Raw genomic sequence first — 23,429 nt, 5'->3', positions numbered from 1 at the left:
ATTTGTACTTAAGTTTTCTAATGGTCCACTTGTGCAGTCTCACACACACACTTAACATCACACACAACTTGTTGTACACTATACACATCGAAAATATCTTATATAAACAAAACAGTAACAAAGATCCTCTTACAGGTAGTCCACAGAGATAAGATTATAGGTCCTCCAAAGATTATGACATGCTTTTGTACAGAGGTTTTTTATCTTAAGAATTTTGCTCATAAATTACTCACATTGATTTTACAATTGTGCTTATTTCTATGTTTTACTATTTTTACTTAAGTATATTATCGAAACATCTAAAGAAATTCACTGATTCACATTCAAGTTTTTCATTTAATATTTTATCTTCATGTATTCTCTAATGTGAATATATCTCCAGTTCTTCAATCAAATCCATTTTATGTCCTTTATTTATTCGGTGGAGTTCTTTGACATTTTGCTCTATTTTTCCAAATGGATCTCTTGTATTATGTATGTGTGTTGCTGTTGCTGATGTAGTGTGTTTGTTGTGTGTGTATGCTCTAATGTGCTCTGTGTACCTGTTGTTGATATTTCGGCCTGTTTCTCCTAGGTAGAACTTGCAACATTCCTGGCATGTAACCTGGTAGCAGAAGATTTATTTATTTATAAACAAACCTATTGTTTCTACCGTCGCAGGCTTTCAAAAACCTTTTCTAAAGGATCAAATCACTATATACTTTATATAAGAAGTTTGTTTATTTCTCTTACAGTTGGACAGAGAGAGTTTTGTGGCACGCTCTTGCATTTAAGTACATTCCACTGGGTTTCTGCTTACATGGTAGTAGATCGTGTTTTATGCGCGATCACCTGCCGCTGATAATTAAGATTTCCTTAACGGTAGTTCTCGGTTCCTGTGACAGTGTTTAGAAGATATAATGAGGCTTCTTTCACTCAGTGCAGCATCCAGATTTTGTAGTCCCTTCACAAAGGTTGGTAGACTACATTTCAACAGTTGTTGTGAGTTTAGTATCTAGCGCAATTTGTACACATAAATAAATCAATCAATAAATAAGTAAAATGTAACTACTTGGTTTTGTATAATATTGAGTGTAGGACGGTAAATTTTCAAATTTTCTACCTTCTACTTACAGCTTCTCACATGATCATTTCCTCTCCATGTTTGCCTCAGTGATAATGATAAATTTGACCTTGCCCTAGGGATATGAAATACTGCAGACGCCACAGTCCTCGCACAGTGTGCCATCATATCCACTACTTGCAAATTCCTACACTCCCACCCCAAGACGTAGATGAAAAATGTCTGCCACACAGAAAACTTGACTGTCCGAACATTGCCCTTTCAAAACACGTATCCTATTTGGTCATATTGCCAATTCACTCAGGCAACTTCTTAGTTGGGTTTATATGTTTCTGCCATTTCGGTTTTGCATGTGCATAATCTGGTTGCTAGTTGTTTATTTATTGATTGTTATTTTTTATTTACTCGTGTAGTGAACTGTCTCTGTCTGAATTAGCGTATTGTCATTTGGTTATTTGGAGACAGTGAGTGGAGCTGTGGAATTCTAAAAGTGTCAAATGGAGTGTCATGTGGAGAAATCGAGACGTTTCCGACACATCCTTCTGTTTGAATTCAATACAGAAGCAACAGAAGCGAAGGCAGCTAGAAACATTTCCGTCGTGCATAATAACAATGCCACTAGACAGAGCACGGGAAGAAAAAGGTTTTCTCTTTTTAAGGAGGATCGTTTTGACATTAGTGACTCTTCACGTTCAGGAAACGTTGGGGGGGGGGGGGGGGTTCGATGAATATCCACAAAACGCATTAATCGACAATCCACGTCAGAATACTCGAGAACTGGCAGATGTGATGAAATGTGATCGTTTCACCTTCGTGCGACATTTGCATGCAGTGATGAAGGTTCAAATATCGGGCGTATGGGTACTGTATGCTCTAAACCAAACTCACAAAAGGTTAGAGAATGGCCATGTGTGCATCTCTGTTTGTTCGACAGTAACTGTCTCGTGAATAAAACCAACCATTCCATCCTGTCTCGCCTGGTGACGAGAAATGTTGTCTTTATCCTACATAAGAAAAAGACATAAGAGAGTGGTGGTTGAGCTCGAACAAAGCAACAACTTCTCGCAAAAAGATTTGCGCGCATTCAGACATGGGAACGTTAAGCATCTGATGCCCGCGTCCATAGTGTAGCGGTAGAGTTACCGCCTACCACTTAGGGGCCCGGATTCGATTTCCGGCAGGGGACTGGGTGTTGTGTGTCTTTCATCATCATTGACTCGCAAGTTGCCGATGTGGCGTCACCTAAGATACGGCTGCCAAACTCCCCCGAATGGGGCCTCCCGACAAACAATACCATACGTCCATTTTTTATGCGTCTCATGGAGCAGCGACAGTGTGGTGTACCACGAATTACGTTCTAGAGGTTTAACCATCACTGCTGATATTCATTTTCAACAACTAAGGCATATTGCGGGCGGAATTCAAGAACAACGACCATGAAGACTGTGTGAAGTAACGCTACTCCACAGCTACGACCCCCCCCCCCCCCCCTTTCATCTTGTGCCCACAGATCTTTCGAACAACCTTGAAAGACCTTCCTTTCCGAATGAAAATGCGCTCCTAACATGGCTCGACGAATTCTTCGTCTCAAAACGGCGTGATGTCTAAGCCGCAGAATCGGAAAGTTACTACCTAAGTGTTTGCAGACTGTTGCAAATAGTGATGGAGAATATATTATTAACGACTGAACTCTATGGCAAATTTAACTACTGTGTTTATTAAGCTTAAGGAAAACGCTACGAACTTACGCGCTAACCTAATAAAATGTAAAAATTTTATAGTTGTCATTAATTGTGATAACCCTAAAATGAGCGTTCAATTAGCGTAATAATTCTTTTTATTTGATACACTATAAATCTTTAGCTAATGCCTGATACGGTAAAAACAGTGGATTTGTTTATGAAATAACTTTTCCGCAAGCAGTCACACTTCTGACTGTTATTTCATAGACGAACCTATGTGAAATTTTTGCAAATAATTGCACATAATAAATGATTATTATGAAACTACAGAAGATCTTCATACATCATTCTAAGGAAGCAGGAAGCTCCAGATTTCAAGTAAAAGATGCCAGTAGTGTGAAACAGAAAACATACTTCAAATATCTGCGATGGATTGGCTAAACAGTACGATAGTGTGATGATGTTACAGGCTTTCCGGGATGGTGCAAAAGGGTAAATGTACGAATCTGCGGTAAGAGACTCTGGTCCGGAAATTATTGGGTCGAAATTTATGAAATACACTCCTGGAAATTGAAATAAGAACACCGTGAATTCATTGTCCCAGGAAGGGGAAACTTTATTGACACATTCCTGGGGTCAGATACATCACATGATCACACTGACAGAACCACAGGCACATAGACACAGGCAGCAGAGCATGCACAATATCGGCACTAGCACAGTGTGTATCCACCTTTCGCAGCAATGCAGGCTGCTATATACCCATGGAAACGATCGTAGAGATGCTGGATGTAGTCCTGTGGAACGGCTTGCCATGCCATTTCCACCTGACGCCTCAGTTGGACCAGCGTTCGTGCTGGACGTGCTGACCGCGTGAGACGACGCTTCATCCAGTCCCAAACATGCTCAATGGGGGACAGATCCGGAGATCTTGCTGGCCAGGGTAGTTGACTTACACCTTCTAGAGGACGTTGGGTGGCACGGGATACATGCGGACGTGCATTGTCCTGTAGGAACAGCAAGTTCCCTTGCCGGTCTAGGAATGGTAGAACGATGGGTTCGATGACGGTTTGGATGTACCGTGCACTATTCAGTGTCCCCTCGACGATCACCAGTGGTGTACGGCCAGTGTAGGAGATCGCTCCCCACACCATGATGCCGGGTGTTGGCCCTGTGTGCCTCGGTCGTATGCAGTCCTGATTGTGGCGTTCACCTGCACGGCGCCAAACACGCATACGACCATCATTGGCACCAAGGCAGAAGCGACTCTCATCGCTGAAGACGACACGTCTCCATTCGTCCCTCCATTCACGCCTGTCGCGACACCACTGGAGGCGGGCTGCACGATGTTGGGGCGTGAGCGGAAGACGGCCTAACGGTGTGCAGGACCGTAGCCCAGCTTCATGGAGACGGTTGCGAATGGTCCTCGCCGATACCCCAGGAGCAACAGTGTCCCTAATTTGCTGGGAAGTGGCGGTGCGGTCCCCTACGGCACTGCGTAGGATCCTATGGTCTTGGCGTGCATCCGTGCGTCGCTGCGGTCCGGTCCCAGGTCGACGGGCACGTGCACCTTCCGCCGACCACTGGCGACAACATCGATGTACTGTGGAGACCTCACGCCCCACGTGTTGAGCAATTCGGCGGTACGTCCACCCGGCCTCCCGCATGCCCACTATACGCCCTCGCTCAAAGTCCGTCAACTGCACATACGGTTCACGTCCACGCTGTCGCGGCATGCTACCAGTGTTAAAGACTGCGATGGAGCTCCGTATGCCACGGCAAACTGGCTGACACTGACGGCAGCGGTGCACAAATGCTGCGTAGCTAGCGCCATTCGACGGCCAACGCCGCGGTTCCTGGTGTGTCCGCTGTGCCGTGCGTGTGATCATTGCTTGTACAGCCCTCTCGCAGTGTCCGGAGCAAGTATGGTGGGTCTGACACACCGGTGTCAATGTGTTCTTTTTTCCATTTCCAGGAGTGTAATATCGTTGAGACACCTCTGAAGAGGACCTCTTATGCTGTAAGCTCTTTCCTCCACATGTTATTTTGGGAGGAGGCAGTATGGACAAAGTGAAGAAAAATTGTCAACTGAACACGGGCTGTGAAAATCATACCTCAGACTTATATGAATTTGTTCAGTAAAACGGATGTATTTCACAGCAGCAAAGATCAACTGCTCATAGCTCTTAAGGCACGCACACTAGAGCCCACGTATGATGGAATTTTTTCTGTTGTTTTTCTCTAAAAACATCCTCCTAAAATATGGAAAGCACAGAGTTTGTAGAAGAAGAGGTCCACTGTCAGAGATATCGGAACGATTTTCCCTTAAAACATTCGACATCGTCTTTTCCGTACCAAGGACCAAGGTCCCTTACCTCAAATTCTACATCTCTGCATATTTACAACATAATCACGGAATCACCCTGTATATGGCATTTACATTTACGGTAAATGGGTGCATTACGCCATTTTGCTGCCTGTAGACACGTACATTTAGTATTACGAAAATATCTGACTTAACATACTGAAGTGATTTGTTCACACACAGGTTACTCAGCTATTATCTTCGTAGCTACATTTCCTTTCATATGATTAGGTCTGACGTTAAGTCCAAGGATTTCAATATCAAAGTCTGAGATCGCGGTTGTTGTTGTTGTTGTGGTCTTCAGTTCTGAGACTGGTTTGATGCAGCTCTCCATGCTACTCTATCCTGTGCAAGCTTCTTCATCTCCCAGGACTTACTGCTACCTACATCCTTCTGAATCTGCTCAGTGTATTCTCTCTTGGTCTCCCTCTACGATTTTTACCCTCCACGCAGCCCTCCAATGCTAAATTTATGATCCCTTGATGCCTCAGAATATGCCCTACCAACAGGTCCCATCTTATTTTCAAGTTGTGCCAGAAACTCCTCTTCTCCCCTACTCTATTCAATACCTCCTCTTTAGTAACGTGATCTACCCATGTAATCTTCAGCATTCTTCTGTAACACCACATTTCGAAATCTTCTATTCTCTTCTTGTCCAAACTATTTATCGTCCATGTTTCACTTCCATACATAGCTACACTCCATACAAATTCTTTCAGAAACAACTTCCTGACACTTAAATTTATACTCGATCTTAAAAAATTTCTCTTCTTCAGAATCGGTTTACTTGCCATTGCCAGTCTAAATTTTATATCCTCTCTGCTTCGACCATCATCACTTATTTTGCTCCTCAAATAGCAAAACTCCTATACTACTTTCAGTGTCTCATTTCCTAATCTAATTCCAACAGCATCACCCGACTTAATTCGACTACATTCCATTATCCTCGTTTTGTTTTTGTTGATGTTCTTCTTATATCCTTCCTTCAAGACACCATCCATTCCGTTCAACTGCTCTTCCACGTCCTTTGCTGTCTCTGAATGAATTACAATATCATCTTCTCCATGGATTTTAATACCTACTCCGAATTTTTCATTCGTTTCCTTTACTGCTTGCTCAATATACAGATTCAATAACATTGGGGAGAGGCTAAGCCCTGTCTCACTTCCTTCCCAACCACTGCTTCCCTTTCATGCCCCTCGACTCTTATAACTGCCATCTGGTATCTGTACAAATTGTAAATAGGTTCCAGCTCCCTGTGTTTTACCCCTGCCACCTTTAGAATTTGAAAGAGAGTTTTCCAGTCAACATAGCCAAATGCTTTCTCAAAGTCTACAAATGCTAGAAACGTAGGTTTGCCTTTTCTTAATCTTTCTCCTATGATAAGTCGGAAGGTCAGTATTGCCTCACGTGTTCCAGTATTTCTACGGAATCCAAACTGATCTTCCCCGAGGTCGGCTTCTACTAGTTTTTCCATTCGTCTGTAAAGAATTCGTGTTAGTAATATGCTGCTGTGGCTTCTTAAACTGATTGTTCGGTAATTTTCACATCTGTCAACACCTGCTTTCTTTGGGATTGGAATTATTATATTCATCTTGGAGTCTGAGGGTATTTCGCCTGTTTCTTACATCTTGCTCACCAGATGGTAGAGTTTTGTCAGGACTGGCTCTCCCAAGGCCGTCAGTAGTTCCAATGGAATGTTGTCTACTCCGGGGACCTTGTTTCGACTCAGCTCTTTCAGTGCTCTGTCAAACTCTTCACGCAGTATCGTATCTCCCATTTCATCTTCATCTACATCCTCTTCCATTTCCATAATATTGTCCTCAAGTGCATCGCCCTTGTATAGACCCTCTATATACTCCTTCCACATTTCTGCTTTCCCTTCTTTGCTTAGAACTGGGTTTCCATCTGAGCTCTTGATGTTCATACAAGTGGTTCTCTTATCTCCAAAGGTCTCTTTAATTTTCCTGTAGGCAGTATCTATCTTACCCCTAGTGAGATAAGCTTCTACATCCTTACATTTGTCCTCTAGCCATCCCTGCTTAGCTGTTTTGCACTTCCTTTCGATCTCATTTTTGAGACGTTTTTGTTCCTTTTTGCCTGATTCATTTACTGCATTTTAATTCTTTCTCCTTTCATCAATTAAATTCAGTATTTCTTCTGTTACCCAAGGATTTCTACCAGCCCTCGTCTGTTTACATACTTGATCGCCTGCTGCCTTCACTACTTCATCCCTCAACGCTACCCATTCTCCTTCTACTGTATTTTTTCCCCATCTCTGTCGATTGTTCGCTTATGCTCTCCCTGAAAGTCTTTACGACCTCTGGTTTAGTCAGTTTATAAAGGTCCAATCTCCCTAAATTCCCACCTTTTTGCAGGTTCTTCACTTTTAATCTAGAGTTCATAACCAATAGATTGTGGTCACAGTCTACATCTGCCCCTGGAAATGTCTTACAATTTAAAAGCTGGTTCCTAAATCTCTGTCTTACCATTATATTATCTATCTGATACCTTTTAGTACTTCCAGGGTTCCTCCATGTATACAACCATATTTCATGATTCTTGAACCAAGTGTTGGCTATGATAAATTTATGCTATGTGCAAAATTCTGACAGACGGCTTCCTCTTTCATTTCTTACCCCCAATCCATATTCATCTACTATGTTTCCTTCTCTCCCTTTTCCTACTCTCGAATTCCAGTCACCCATGACTATTAAATTTTCGTCTCTCTTCAGTACCTGAATAGTTTCTTTTATCTCATCATACATTTCATAAATTTCTTCATCATCTGCAGAGCTAGTTGGCATATAAACTTGTAGTACTGTAGTAGACATTGGCCACAATAATGCGTTCATTATGTTGTTTGCAGTAGCTTATGCGCACTCCTATCTTTTATTCATTATTAAACCTACTCCTGCATTTCCCCTTTTTGATTTTGTATTACCGCTATTTGACTTTGTGTTTATAACCCTGTAGTCACCTGACCAGAAGTGTTGTTCCTCCTGCCACCGAACTTCACTAATTCCCACTCTATCTAACTTCAACCTATCCATTTCCCTTTTTAAATTTTGTAACCTACCTGCCCGATTAAGGGATCTGACATTCCACGCTCCGATCCGTAAAACGCCAGTTTTCTTTCTCCTGATAACGACGTGCTCTTGAGTAGTCCCCGCCCGGAGATCCGAATGGGGGACTACTTTACCTCCGGAATATTTTACCCAAGAGGAGCCATCATCATTTAATCATACAGTAAAGCTGCATTCTTTCGGAAAAAATTACGGCTGTAGTTTCCCCTTGCTTTCAGCCGTTCGCAGTACCAGCACTGCAAGGCCGTTTTGGTTAGTGTTACAAGGTCAGATCAGTCAATCATCCAGAATGTTGCCCCTGCAACCACTGAAAAGGCTGCTGCCCCTCTTCAGGAACCACGCGTTTGCCTAGCCTCTCAACAGATAACCCTCCATTGTGGTTGCACCTACGGTACGGCCATCTGTATCGCTGAGGAACGCAAGCCTCCCCACCAACGGCAATGTCCATGGTTGATGGTGGGGGAGATCGCGGTTATGCTGTTGGATGAGACTTAAAATTGAATTCTGAACTATAGATAAGCACATTAATAAGACGAATCACAAAATTTAGTGCATTTCCCCATTCCTGTCTCTAACTCTATTTAAAGGTTGTAGATATTCTAGGAAGTCAGGCCGTGTCATGTTCAGTTTGTCCTGCGTGATCGACGTGTCGACCTTACTGTAAGGATCTTCACCGTAATCTTCGAGTGCTCGCCATTAACTGAACAGTTACCTTCAGCGACAAGGCCACGAGATCCTACGATCTTTCTTAATGTATTTGATCCAATACTTTGACCGTCACTGTAGTAGATCTTTGACGAATCATTACGTACAGTCAATACGACACTCGTGCTAAGCGATTGTAACTTCCTCCCAGGGTTTGGACAGTTTCCCATTCAGATATTTTGTTAAATATGGGGCCGGGCGGTGATTATAATGGTAAATTTGAAAAATGTTCTAAAGATTAGCATTTCTAATTCTTTACTTTTACTTACGCTAAAGGAACTTTCTGCTAAACAGCATGGTTCTGGAAACGATGTCACTCTTTAGAAATGCAGCTGTTTTGTCACATTTTTCGCCACGGTAGTTATTTACTCGTGCACTCTAAGGTAATCAACAAGAAGTGGCCTTTTTTCATTCCATAAAACTACGTCCATATAGGTTGTAATAAACGACATCAACCTCGACACATATGATTCATGTTTGCCGATAGCAATGCACTTCTTTCATAACGCCCCCCTCCCCCCCCCCCAAAAAAAACAAATATGTTTGGCCAATCTCTTCATCCACGACAAAATTTATCGCACATAAATAGTTCGATCTTTTCCAAAAATATAATACACGGCTACAAGTAATTTAGAACCAGTACTTTGCCCGCTATTTATACCCGAATCTGTCAAGCGGCAGAGGATGTAGTACTCCAATGAGGAGAGATAAACGTGAACTAATTATCTATGTAAAGGCTTGCCGAGAAGTGTTGTTTGAAGGGTCTGAAATGCAGATCGTGGTGAATAAATAAATCGTGTTACAGTAACAGGTGAAAATTGAGGTCGTCTGCACAAATTGCAGCACAGGGACAACAAAATGCAGCAGACGATGACAATATTAAGGCGCAAATCGCAGCACAGGGGCAACAAATCGCAGCACAAGGTCGAAATATTAATAATCAACTTGTTGAGCAAAACCAACAGATTATTGCACAAAGTAAACAAATCGAAATACAGAGTACCAGACTTAGCAAACAAATCGAAGAAGTCAATTGAAAGGTACTAGTAGTGAATGATGAAATTAAAAACCTCAAAAGTGAAATTACTGTCATCAATGGCAATATTGCCAACGTACAAGGACAGGTTGATGACATTAACGAAAGATTTGACACTTAAGTAATCAAAACTCAAGATCAAATAGAACCCTTAGTCAGTACTAAGGTGGACGAAAAGATATTCGGTGTTAAATGCGAAATACAAACAGATTGTAATGCAGAATTTACACAGATTAAGCAATCTGTAACAGAAACAAGTAGGACCTACACATTTTACTGAAAGAATGCCTTTCAATAAAATCTTAGAGGGCGATGAAAAATTCGACCCCCAAAGAGACATAACGGATGGCACCCCCTTGATTTTGTAAAGAATTGCGAAAGCAACTTTCCTGAATATATATCTGATCAGGAAAAAATTAATGTTGTAATCAGTGTATTAACGGGAGAAGGAAAAAGGTGGGGGTTGAATCTGGAATCAAACCAGATGTCATTTGAAAATTTTAAGCAAAAATTTACTGACGAATACTGCTCAGAACAAAAACAAGACCAGTTTTGGCGTGCGTTTCTAATGGCCAGTCTGTATGATATCAGAGGTAGACAAAGCATGAAAGTTTTTTGCGAATCGTGGTATAGAAAACTGATACACCTAAAAGCAAGTAGGACTGAATCCGAGATTGTTTGGGTTCTTTGGCAGAAACTGCCTGAGGATTCTCAACGATATGTTGGGAGTACCCATTGAAGCTCTTCTGCATTCTTGGAAGGGGTAGAGGATTAAGATCACTGGCGAAGAAATCGCGAGTCCCATCCCCATAATAACAACAATTATTTGCGAGAAAGTAATGACCAAACTGAACGACTTGATAACTATAGATTTCGTGTAAACACGATTAAAAGAGGTACCGCAAGAAGTGGGGGAAATTATACGACGCGCGACAGAGGATACATGGCGCGGAATTTCCAAACTAGAGACGAAATGGAAAACTGAAAACCGCGTGTGTTACGGGCCGCATTCACACGGAAACCGGTTTTGGGCCCAAAGAAAAGATGTCAATTAATAAATTCGAGAAGGCAGGATGTAAAGTACGGGGCAGGAAGTTTAAGGACGCGCCTATGGAAGACGGGCGCGGAGCGATACACAGTGGCGTTCCCAGTGCGAAGTCACGTGACCGTTTGTGTTCGGCGCAGCGCTTGCTGGAGCACCGTACATTGCACTTGGCAGCACACAGAAATGGCCGAGGTCAGAACAAGATGGCTGCCGAAGAGAGAGAGACAGAAGAGGCGGGATCGGACACTTCCGTTGGCCGGTTTCAGTAATAGACGTATGTAACACTGAAAATAAAGTTAGTATGTCATATGATAAAGATAAATCAATATCGGAATCGTGCGAAAAGGCATCATTAACGAAAGAAAGAGAGCCAGAAAAGGCGAGTGGAAAGGAGGATATTTGTACTGTTACTAATGTATATGAGGTGAAAGACGTAGATGTGGGGGAGGTACTGATGAATAAAGAGGAAAGGAAGGTAGAATATGCCACGCAAAAGACGTGTGCACAATTAATAATAGGTGAAAATGTTGTAGAGGAGGACGTTAATAAACACTGCATTATAAGCAGTGCAGGTGAGATTACTGTTGATGGAAAGGTGTTCTGTAATTCTAATGCAGAAGGGTCTAGTAGGAATTTCGCACGGTTATCTGGAATTGACAGTAAAGGAAACAATGAAATGAAGGTTATCGATGTATATGACGATTATACTAAGTATGAAGTTAAGGCTGAAATCGTTCAGAGTGATACAACAGAAGTGCCTCAGTGTGCCAACGATGTGAATTGTGTAGAAAATTAGTCGAAGAACGAAGTGGCTGAAACATCTAGCGATAATCTGCTCCACTGTCTAAAAGTTGCTTTCCTGCTCTAATCTGATGACGAAAATGAAATCAGGGATAGTTCAGATGATGAAGGGTATATGAATAGAGATAAGAATGAATATACTAACTTTCCCTATTGTTCAAAACTCGAGTACTTAAGTTAATCTGATGGTGAGGAAGAGAGTAGTGATGACTCCAGTGAAGATGAATTTTCAGGTGTAAACGGGAAGTGAATATACTTTTACTGAAAGAGGGTACGAAAAAATTAATTACATTTTTCCAAAGTAAGATACAGAAAGCAGAACTGGTCCAAAACCGAAGGAATCACTAAGTAATATAGTACAGGGGCATAATCTGCAAGAACCTCCAGATGATACTATACTGGGGCAAGCCTTAACAAATGTTTTGAAAAAATGTGTATTACAGGAACAAAATGAGCCACCTGATATAATAATAGCAGAACAGGAGATCATGTACCATGCTAAAGCCTTTGAAATTCCAAAACCTAAAAAGCCACCTGATGAAACAAAACGTTTGCAAGATCTGAATGGGTTAGTGAAAGATGTGGAAAATAGGAGGCCTACAAAGCCACCACACTTAAGTGACTGTTTTGTGACCCATAAAAGATTGCCTTGTTAATAAAGAGACTGGGGGCAGGATATATATATATATATATATATACACACACACACACACACACACACATATATATATATATATATATATATATATATATATATATATATATATATATATAATTAAAATAATGCATGTCTTTATTATTATTGTATCTGAGTGTTACCTGAAAGTGAATTACAGTTTTGTTGTTCCTCAGACCTGGGGCAGGTTGTTTATTTACTGTAGTGTACTGTTTGACTTTGCTTAAGAACTGTTTATTTTCAATTGAATATTTATTGTTGCCAGTATAATTATGAAAAGAGGGCCATGTAGTGTGAGAAACCTGAGAACTTTATGAATAATGATGCTTATGGTAACTTAATGAAAGTGTAAAGAACTCTACAAGACAATAATTAATTCCTAAGATACTTAAACATCAGAAAGGGATTATGATTGCACTATGTTGTTTATTTAAAGGTACATGTCCTCAGACGAGGGTTGTTAAGCCTCAGGAGTCATTCACTCTTTGCATTGCCAAGTGTCTAACGAGCACTACGTACCTCAGTTGTTGGCAGTACTACTTCCATTTCTTTTAGTGTTGCCAACCTTCCTCTTCATCATTCAGAACTTTTACTATCTTCTTTCCTTCTTCTCTATCAATGTAAAGTGACTAGTGTAGAAATAATGTAAGATACTTTGTATTGTTGGTGGAAAGGTAAATGAATAATCAAACTGGGCACACTAGAAAATTATGAAGCATGTTATGAGTAAAGTGGGTACATTGTCCTGATCTTGACATATATGATGACCTAAATATTTGTAAAAATTATTACATTGAATGTTGACTATAAAAGAAATATCACTGAGTAAGAAAGAGGAAAGAAAAACAACAAATCTGGGGACTCTGAAATAACTCCTGAACATTGTCATTATACCAAAAATTTCATTTAAAATTTTCTTCATTAATGATGTGTAATTTACCTCATTTTGTCATGGTGTGAAGAAAAATTTAATATTACCTGCCTCTTATTCCGGTTTGAAAGTTCCAGGTTTTATGTTTTATACCATTAATGCAATTTGTGCCAAAGATATGACATAATGATGAAAAAACTTGGGAATGATGACAATAAACTGCTCAAAAATAGGTTGTTGGGCAGCAAAACTAGACAAAAGAATAAAAACGCTGTCGTCCTCAAGTTGAGGTCTACCAAAATTGCTATATTATTCGATAATCAAAGGACTTGCCAATGTGGGGCAAGGTGTTGATAAGTGGTCACGAACTGCCAAACCTAAAGGATGGGGCAGTGTGTCACCTTAAAAAGGTGATCTTTAGTGTTTCTAATCCAAATTGTGTTTTTGTACCTAACTGTATACAAGACTGTCAAACCAATAATAGTCAGAATGAGTAACATGGACTGCATGTGCTGAGGCAAGCAGTGATGTAAGTTAGGTTCCAGGGGCAGATGTGGACTCTGACCACAATCTATTGGTTATGACCTGTCGATTAAAACTAAAGAAACTGCAAAAAGGTGGGAATTTAGGGAGATGGGAACTGGATAAACTGAAAGAACCAGAGGTTGTACAGAGTTTGAGGGAGAGAATAAGGGAACAATTGACAGGAATGGGGGAAAGATATACAGTAGAAGAAGAATGGGTAGCTTTGAGGGATGAAGTAGTGAAGGCAGCAGGGGATCAAGTAGGTAAAAAGACGAGAGCTAGTAGAAATCCTTGGGTGACAGAAGAAATATTGAATTTAATTGATGAAAGGAGAAAATATAAAAATGCAGTAAATGAAGCAGGCAAAAAGGAATGCAAACGTCTCAAAAATGAGATCGACAGGAAGTGCAAAATGGCTAAGCAGGGATGGCTAGAGGACAAATGTAAGGATGTAGAGGCGTATCTCACTAGGGGTTAGATAGATACTGCAAACATGAAAATTAAAGAGACCTTTGGAGGTAAGAGAACCACTTGAATGAACATCAAAAGCTCAGATGGAAACCCAGTTCTAAGCAAAGATGGGAAAGCAGAAAGGTGGAAGGAGTATATAGAGGGTCTATACAGGGGCGATGTTCTTGAGGACAATATTATGGAAACGAAAGAGGATGAAGATGAAGATGAAATGGGAGATACGATGCTGCGTGAAGAGTTCGACAGAGCGCTGAAAGACCTAAGTCGAAACAAGGCCCCGGGAGTAGACAACATTCCATTAGAACAACTGATAGCCTTGGGAGACCCAGTCCTGACAAAACTCTACCATCTTGTGAGCAACATGTATGAGACAGCTGGAATTCCTTCAGACATCAAGCAGAATATTATAATTCCAATCCCAAAGAAAGCAGGTTTTGACAGATGTGAAATTTACCGAACTATCAGTTTAATAAATCACAGCTGCAAAATACTAACGCGTATTCCTTATAGACGAATGGAAAAACTGGTAGAAGCCCACCTCGGGGAAGGTCAGTTTGGATTCCGTAGAACTACTGGAACACGTGAGGCAATACTGACCTTCCGACTTATCTCAGAAGAAAGATGGAGGAAAGGCAAACCTACGTTTCTAGCATTTGTAGACTTAGAGAAAGCTTTTGATAATGTTGACTGGAATACTCTCTTTCAAATTCTAAACGTGACAGGGGTAAAATACAGGGAGCGAAAGGCTATTTACAATTTGTACAGAAACCAGATGGCAGTTATAAGAGTCGAGGGACATCAAAGGGAAGCAGTGGTTGGGAAGTGAGTAAGACAAGGTTGTAGCCCCTCCCCGATGTTATTCAATCTGTATATTGAGCAAGCAGTAAAGGAAACCAAAGATATATTCGGAGTAGGTATTAAAATCCATGGAGAAGAAATAAAAACTCTGAGGTTCGCGAATGACATTGTAATTCTGTCAGAGACAGCAAAGGACTTGGAAGAGCTGTTGAACGGAATGGATGGTGTCTTGAAGGGAGGACTTAAGATGAACATCAACAAAAGCAAAACGAGGATAATAGAATGTAATCGGGTTAAGTCGGGTGATGCTGAGGGAATTAGATTAGGACATGAGACACTTAAAGTAGTAAAGGAGTTTTGCTATTTGGGGAGCAAAATATCTGATGATGGTCGAAGTAGAGAGGATATAAAATGTAGACTGGCAATGGCAAGGAAAGCGTTTCTGAAGAAGAGAAATTTGTTAACATCTAGTATAGATTTAAGTGTCAGGAAGTCATTTCTGAAAGTATTTGTATGGAGTGTAGCCATGTATGGAAGTGAAACATGGACGATAAATAGTTTGGACAAGAAGAGAATAGAAGCTTTCGAAAAGAGGTGCTACAGAAGAATGCTGAAGATTAGATGGGTAGATCACATAACTAATGAGGAAGTATTGAATAGGATTGGGGAGAAGAGAAGTTTGTGGCACAACTTGACTAGAAGAAGGGATCGGTTGGTAGGACTTGTTATGAGGCATCAAGGGATCGCCAATTTAGTATTGGAGGGCAGCGTGGAGGGTAAAAATCGTAGGGGGAGACCAAGAGATGAATACACTAAGCAGATTCAGAAGGATGTGTGTTGCAGTATGTACTGGGAGATGAAGAAGCTTGCACAGGATAGAGTAGCATGGAGAGCTGCATCAAACCAGTCTCAGGACTGAAGACCACAACAACAACAACAATATGTATTCTACTAATGTGCAGCTTATTTTGTGTACTGTTTGTCTGTTATTTGAACTGTATGTGTATGAAATGAACATGTTTAAAGATATCTTGCATAATTATGAAAATTACCTTCCTTACACCAATGTGAAAATGAAAGTTACTGTAAATGTCTTATTTTGAAAATGTTTTTGCAGGAAATGAACGGAATTTCTTAGAATATATACTGTATGTTTGTAGTACGAGTATTTTTTCCCCCAACTAAAGTTGGATGGAATAATTTTTTTTTCTAGCCAACACCACTTAGGTGTGATGGATGTTTCCTTGAAGTATCCCTGACGGAACATTTCAACGAAACGTGGGGCATGTGTAAAACCATAGCTCTAATACTCTACTGATTTATTTTGCCGTTTGTTTTGTTTAATGTTACGTTGTTGAGCTTCTGTAAATGTGTTTGATTCAATAGATAACACAAAACTGTACATTCCTTCATTGTAAAAACTTTGATGTCATGATTTGATTCCATGCAATGCAGAATAAATGTCATTTACATTCTTTGTCCCAATTGGAGGGAGACAAACCTTACTGTATATATGTGGAATTTGTTTAAATAATTTTGTTTAGAACTACCTATATGTGCAAATCATATGTTTTGTTTAATATGTTTAGTTACTGTTATGTAAACTGCTGACCTTCACTCAAGATTCTTAATTAGTTTGTATGAAAAAGGCGTAGTGGTTCCCTTGGGAATGGAACTGTGTATCGCACGCAAATTGTGGTTGGCTAGGTAGAAAAGGTGGAACTGAGAGGCATTTTCTGCCACTTTCCAATGTCTCAGATGGATGGATAAATAGCTGGATCGATTCTGGAAATGGTACCCATCACCGCCAACAAGAAGGGACAGAGTCCAGCAATTCTGCCTGCAAATCTACCTAGGAACATGCAGTTGCCACCACATTGTGCAATCACTGTAACGGAATGCTATAATAATGTACAGTGAAGGATCAGATTATTGGATGTGTTAGTGTGCTCAAATATAAGGTAATTCATGTACCTACCTTGATATTTCCCTATCACAACACCTTTCAGGTTCCTCTCCATTTAAACTATGATTAGCGAGTGTCCTAGTTTGTGGAAGAAATGAAAGCCTCAGAACATTAAATAATGTTGTTTGATCTTTGGTAAGAAGGGAGTATTCAGATTTACCGTGGATTTAATGAAATTGTTGGAGGTAGTAAATGTAGTCTTGTGAAAGCCTCCCATGAATGGAAACAATCTAATTTAAAGTTTTGTGGAGTATCAAAGTCTCCTATTTAATCATTTACTTGCTAGTAGAAGAGTGTGGTAATAAAGAAAATTTGCAGTTTCTTTTCAAGATTAAAAGGTCTTAAAACTGAGGCTTATAAAGTTTTGCTTAGTAAATGATCACATTGCTGCCTGTAGTAAATTCTAAAAGGTGAGTCAGTTTCTTGCAATTTTGTCAAAATTGTGTTCCACTGTAGTAAAAGGTGGAAAACTGCAAAAGTAGAAAATGATATGTTCATAATAGCTAAGTATTTGTCTCTCTTGTGTATTGGAAGTGCATATTAATAGTATAACAGGATCCACAGTTTGTCTATTGTGCTAATGCTAGGTAACAAGTAATGGGAAGACCAGTATTTATGAAAAGCATAATTTCTTTATTCAAAAGATAGTGAGAAGAAACCTGTTAGTGGATTCCAATTAACTTTCATTTTAAATAGTAAAGTATTTAACTGAGAGAAACTTACCCTATGTCTCATTTTTGATCCTGCAGTGCATGTTAATAGTAATGTCATAAACACCATTCAGTTTGAACACGCCCTGAAAGTAATAGTGTGTTTCGGTATCTGCTACATTTTTGCCAATAGTTTGTGCTGCTCTAGCTGTTAGCTTCAATCTTACGTATGTGTCAGAGTTGATTGCACTCGCTTGTGACAAAGTATAGGTTGTGTTTATCCGTTAATGTTACTAATAACTATTTTCTTGAACAAGAATGTTAATCAATCTCTTGCCTAATTGGGCTGGCGACCGTTTTCTTTATCCGTTAAACAGTGCAGAGAGGAAAAAAAATTAGTTTGTTACTGTTCAAATATTTACGTAATTCTGACTTTCATTTCCGATAAGCCACCCCCATTAGGTACAACTCGGTCAACACAACAAAATTCTTCTCAGGAGGTAACACTGCTCTGTTGCTTTATACCATTATTGTTTTAACTAGATAGTTACATTTCACGACCTGCCTCCTACTTGAATGTTATGGTACAGCAGTAGCAGACAGTAGTATTATAACTTTCCCTCAATGATTTTAGAAATTCCGATGGAATGTAAGGTAACGCTTCTGTCATACTTGAATTTAAGTCTTCCACAGCTCTTCTAAATTCTGATTTTAATATTTGATCCCTAATACTATCTACTAACAAACACAAAACATTGGCGTGCTCTTTTCGCTCTTCAAGTGTTTCAAATAGGAGGATATAGTTATACAACATACAGCTCGTATTCTAAATCAAATGAAGTCACCAGTTCCTAACGTTTATGATGAGAGGTAATACAGAGGGGGGACATACATTCTATCTTTAATAATGTTTTTGTCAGTTTGACATAAAAAAAGATAGAGAGAGAGAAAGAGAGAGAGGGAGGGAGACGAGAGAAATCATCAACACAGTCCCAATATAACACTCACCTGTCGTCACCCAAACCAATTTTACCCTCTGGGAGGATTTTTAATTTGAACCGTGTACTTATCTAATGGATAAGGGTATCGGACAGTAGTTTTGAATAAATTGAAACTAATATAAAAATTAAACTTGCTTTAACTTGAAGGTTTCATAGAAGTATAAAAGTTCATACGAATGAAACAATAAACGGTTACCAGCCCAATTCTGCAGATTAATTTGAAATATTATTTTAATAAAACTGAATATTAGTTGTTGAAGAGACTTTCACTAAGACTCTTTTTAAATAGCACACTGGATACACACAAATACATAGCATTCTAAGTTATGGGCAGCAGTAGTTACCATTAATGCACAAACCAGTAGTTAAAGGCAGCAAAATTATACCCAACTCATAATAATAACAGTTACAATCACGATCATTACGTGACTCAGTATTGAGATATTACAGCAGGAAGAACCGAATGAAAATTGAACATGGAGGGGCTTCTGACTTAACTGACATATAAATACAACAAATAAAATTAAATAATACTACAATTACACTGCTTATACTCCTATTTATAGCAATATATCAGATTTCTTTAGTAGCAATAATATTCCAATTATCTTTCTAATATGAGAAGGATATGGTGGGGACACAGAAACTGATATTGTACCACTGGTGAAACTCTATGATTATTTTAGTAGTAAGATTCAATTCAACTAAATTTAATTCTAGGACTCACTTGGAATAGTTTATGTCTACATCTCCCAAAGCATATTACCCAACACTGAGCTCGATTGACCTCAAAAAATCGTGAACAATGAGAGTCAAGGCTAAATTATGTTTCAAATAAGTTTAGCTTACGTGCGTTTTTCATGACCTGTGAAGCAGGTATTTTAGACAGCAACATTTACAGTCTGGCACTGAATTTTCGTGCATTTAGTACACAAAAACAAATTACTAATTTGTTTGAAACAGGATACTCGGTTTTCTGAACACTTAAGAGGCGATCCTGCATAGGGTCATGATTAGGATGAAAGATACGGTTCTAAACACAGGTTTATGGCACTTGGATTATTATTAAATCACTCACACAAATTAACTGGTCCATTGTCTGATACATATCAATATGCATGAAGTTGGTGGAGCTGTGCCGACGTAGTGCTGGCAAGCGACGTGTCGGTTAACTGAACTCACAGTTCTTGATGTTTGACTACTCTTTACAATTTCTTCTTGGCGACGGATTTTTAACGTTTTTATGGCCGAGAGTACCATGCATCAGACAAATCCACATCCGATGCAAAATTCCTTGCAAAACGGCTTCCAATTGCTTTCCTTGGCACCCTGGATGTGTACCGTGCTACGGTTAGCCACTGACTGCGTACCGTTCCTACCAAGGGGCCGCCCAGTTCGATCGCCAAAACCACCTTTTACATCGCGCCAAGCCACTTTCGTTGCGGAGGGACTTCCCTAAATCCTTTACATTTTACAATATAAGTGCCCTAAGCATGAACCAGTACCCAATATACAATGTTTTTCTTCATAAACATACATATATTATAAAATTTCATTATTTTAACAGATTGTTTTTCCTTTCCCATATCTATATATACAGGGTGAGTCACCTAACGTTACCGCTGGATATTTTTCGTAAGCCACATCAAATACTGACGAACCGATTCCACAGACCGAACGTGAGGAGAGGGGCTAGTGTAATTGTTTAATACAAACAATACAAAAATGCACGGAAGTATGTTTTTTAACACAAACCTAGGTTTTTTTAAAATGGAACCCCGTTAGTTTTGTTAGCACATCTGAACATATAAGCAAATACGTAATCCGTGCCGTTTGTTGCATTGTAAAATGTTAATTACATCCGGAGATATTGTAACCTAAAGTTGACACTTGGTGATGGACCTTAGGTACAGAAGAGACTGGAACAGCACATTACGTCCACATGCTAACACCTTTTTATTGGTCTTCTTCACTGACGCACATGTACATTACCATGAGGGGTGAGGTACGCGTACACACATGGTTTCGGTTTTCAATTACGGAGTGGAATAGAGTGTGTCCCGACATGTCAGGCCAATAGATGTTCAATGTGGTGGCCATCATTTGCTGCACACAATTGCAATCTCTGGCGTAATGAATCTCGTACACACCGCAGTACATCTGATGTAATGTCGCCGCAGGCTGCCACAATACGTTGTTTCATATCCTCTGGGGTTATAGGCACATCACGGTACACATTCTCCTTTAACGTACCCCACAGAAAGAAGTCCAGAGGTGTAAGATCAGCAGAACGGGCTGGCCAATTTATGCGTCATCCACGTCCTATGAAACGCCCGCCGAACATTCTGTCAAGGGTCAGCCTAGTGTTAATTCCGGAATGTGCAGGTGCACCGTCATGCTGATACCACATACGTTGACACGTTTCCAGTGGGACATTTTCGAGCAACGTTGGCCGATCATTCTGTAGAAACGCGATGTATGTTGCAGTGCTCTCCGATACACACGATCGAACAGCGGAGGAGTGGTACTCAAGCGTCAACTTTAGGTTACAATATCTCCGGATGTAATTAACATTTTACAATGCAACAAACGGCACTGATTACGTATTTGTTTATATGTTCAGATGTGCTAACAAAACTAACGGGGTTCCATTTAATAAAACGTAGGTTTGTAGCCCCTCTCCTTACGTTCGGTCTGTGGAATCGGTTCGTCAGTATTTGATGTGGTTTATGAAATATATCCAGCGGTAAGGTTAGGTGACTCACCCTGTATATATATATATATATATATATATATATATATATATATATATATATATATATATATATTACAGCCATTTATATATACTTTAAATTTCCTGTAACAAATCAATGGCTGTAACTAACAAACAACACATCCTCCATAAACGTAGATACGCAGTTACCCAATATAAACCTGCCACTAATCGATATAAGTATAACGACAAGCCTGATCTAACATTTTGTAAGTACATTTCTACTACTGGCTCGAAGAGGGCTGTCAGTCTTAACCTACCTCGATAGCAAGTAAATACAAAGATTTTACTTACCGTTCATGAGTGAAACACTGTGGAATGCTGTGGGATGTAATTAAGTAGGCTTACGCACAGTCTGTACTTAAAAAATTCTCACTTCGCTTCGCATTCTGTGATAAATAAGGCGAAGAAAATTATTATCGCCAGGAATAATTTGAGTTGGTTGTATACACACCTAACACGCTCCGATTTCGTGCGTCTGTGAATGCTTGATGTCTAATATACATTACAACGATTGCAAAACAGAGCGCTCTATAGACGTTCCAGTTCTTAATATCGAATGATGTGAAATGTTTTGTATTAAATGTGTATTCTGACATTCCTTCTACCTTCAACTAAGTCCTACAGTGCCGCTAGTGAAATAGTCATAGCTGCATGCTTCTCTGGTCATGTAGTCATGCACGAGAACGGCTTGTGGACAGTAGCAGTATGCTAATTCTCAGGGATTCCTCATGACAGTCTAGACGGTCATTTTCTTCAGAGTGCTCCCCCGACAGCCTTGAGCATTGATGCATATACACGCCTGGAAATGGAAAAAAGAACACATTGACACCGGTGTGTCAGACCCACCATACTTGCTCCGGACACTGCGAGAGGTCTGTACAAGCAATGATCACACGCACGGCACAGCGGACACACCAGGAACCGCGGTGTTGGCCGTCGAATGGCGCTAGCTGCGCAGCATTTGTGCACCGCCGCCGTCAGTGTCAGCCAGTTTGCCATGGCATACGGAGCTCCATCGCAGTCTTTAACACTGGTAGCATGCCGCGACAGCGTGGACGTGAACCGTATGTGCAGTTGACGGACTTTGAGCGAGGACGTATTGTGGGCATGCGGGAGGCCGGGTGGACGTACCGCCGAATTGCTCAACACGTGGGGCGTGAGGTCTCCACAGTACATCGATGTTGTCGCCAGTGGTCGGCGGAAGGTGCACGTGCCCGTCGACCTGGGACCGGACCGCGGCGACGCACGGATGCACGCCAAGACCGTAGGATCCTACACAGTGCCGTAGGGGACCGCACCGCCACTTCCCAGCAAATTAGGGACACTGTTGCTCCTGGGGTATCGGCGAGGACCATTCGCAACCGTCTCCATGAAGCTGGGCTACGGTCCCGCACACCGTTAGGCCGTCTTCCGCTCACGCCCCAACATCGCGCAGCCCGCCTCCAGTGGTGTCGCGACAGGCGTGAATGGAGGGACGAATGGAGACGTGTCGTCTTCAGCGATGAGAGTCGCTTCTGCCTTGGTGCCAATGATGGTCGTATGCGTGTTTGGCGCCGTGCAGGTGAGCGCCACAATCAGGACTGCATACGACCGAGGCACACAGGGCCAACACCCGGCATCATGGTGTGGGGAGCGATCTCCTACACTGACCGTACACCACTGGTGATCGTCGAGGGGACACTGAATAGTGCACGGTACATCCAAACCGTCATCGAACCCATCGTTCTAGCATTCCTAGACCGGCAAGGGAACTTGCTGTTCCAACAGGACAATGCACGTCCGCATGTGTCCCGTGCCACCCAACGTGCTCTAGAAGGTGTAAGTCAACTACCCTGGCCAGCAAGATCTCCGGATCTGTCCCCCATTGAGCATGTTTGGGACTGGATGAAGCGTCGTCTCACGCGGTCTGCAC

Source organism: Schistocerca cancellata, unplaced genomic scaffold, assembly GCF_023864275.1.
Source record: "Schistocerca cancellata isolate TAMUIC-IGC-003103 unplaced genomic scaffold, iqSchCanc2.1 HiC_scaffold_718, whole genome shotgun sequence".
Classification (NCBI taxonomy): Eukaryota; Metazoa; Arthropoda; class Insecta; order Orthoptera; family Acrididae; genus Schistocerca; species Schistocerca cancellata.
The sequence above is the reverse complement of the archived record's forward strand: the minus strand, read 5'-3'. Positions refer to the sequence as shown.